General features: G+C 33.5%; 1 pseudogene; it reads right to left on the bottom strand.

Moving 5' to 3' along the window:
• Positions 1-315: 315 nt before the first annotated feature.
• On the bottom strand, positions 316-745 carry LOC119238105 (40S ribosomal protein S23-like; annotated as a pseudogene).
• Positions 746-1,235: the final 490 nt, after the last annotated feature.

Raw genomic sequence — 1,235 nt, 5'->3', positions numbered from 1 at the left:
CCATGTCTGCATGATCTCATTTATTCCTAACCAACACCCCTTTTCTTCAGCTTACAAAAAATCTAAACACAGCTAAATAAATAGCGGAAATAAGCTCTTGATATACAGTAGATATGTCTGGCTTCAACTCAATACACATAACACTGCTATGCCTGAGGCTTATTGAGCAATATTAGTATTGACCTGACTTAAACTGAGTTTGGGTTTTAAAACTAAGCAGTGTATAATCTCTGGCAAATCTCTTTTTTTTTTTATTATTTCACTTTTTCTTCTGGCATGTAAAAATTTATGCTATCATGCTTTCACCATCTAAATTTATGATTTTGATCTTTCCGTCTTGCTTTTGTATAGGGCCAAAAGAGAGACATTGGCTACTTTGACAACCTTAAATCAGACTCCAGGAATGTCTCCAACAGCGTAACTTTCAGCCAAAACTAGCAGCCAGAATGTCATCCTTTTACTCAGAAAAATTCAAACAACCACTACTGGGTACAAAGGCTATGATTTTTCCTGTTCTTGATCAGCTGGACTCTAACACACTCTGGATGGCAGAATTTGGCTGCTTGCCTTCAATTCCAGTTTTCCAGCACAATTCCCTTTGCATGGGAAGCGTCTCCAAAAGGATTGGCTAAATGGGCTTTCTTATACTGTTTTGCAGGCCACTGTTTATTTGTACTATTTATCGGTGGTTTCTGAGCTTCCTGGCAGTAGAAAGACTGTAGTACTTCTGGCAAGTGTCTATCATCACGTCCTCTCCTTCTACAGCAGTTTATTGGAGAGATCAAACCCATGATCCTATAAAAATCTTAGAGAAAATATTTTAAATTAAAACATGGTAAATTATTTAATAAACTTAATCAAATAATCAATTTAACACTTGCTTTATTTTAAATATTGCTTGCTATGTAAATATCTGAAATGATAGCAAAAGTGAAATAATAACCAAGTAACCTTTTCTTTGACAGAAGGAAAAATTAATGACGGTACTTAATTGTCTTGAAAAAGTATAAAAAAATACTATCTTCTTCATGAATAAAATATACATTATCCAGTATAAGTTTCTGTGAGTTTCTTTTTTAATGTTGCTGGGAAAAAGAACTGGAATAATTATTGAAAACAATGAGAGCAAAGAAACAATCTGAACACTACCTGATATTAAAGTGGTAGAAGTTGAATAATAGATGGTGAGCATTTTGAACAGGATCTTAGAGAATCAAATCATAATTTATATAAGA

Source organism: Talpa occidentalis, unplaced genomic scaffold (assembly GCF_014898055.3).
Source record: "Talpa occidentalis isolate TD23 unplaced genomic scaffold, MPIMG_talOcc4v2.1 talOcc4.11, whole genome shotgun sequence".
Taxonomy (NCBI): Eukaryota; Metazoa; Chordata; class Mammalia; order Eulipotyphla; family Talpidae; genus Talpa; species Talpa occidentalis.
This window is presented reverse-complemented; position numbering and strand designations above follow the sequence as displayed.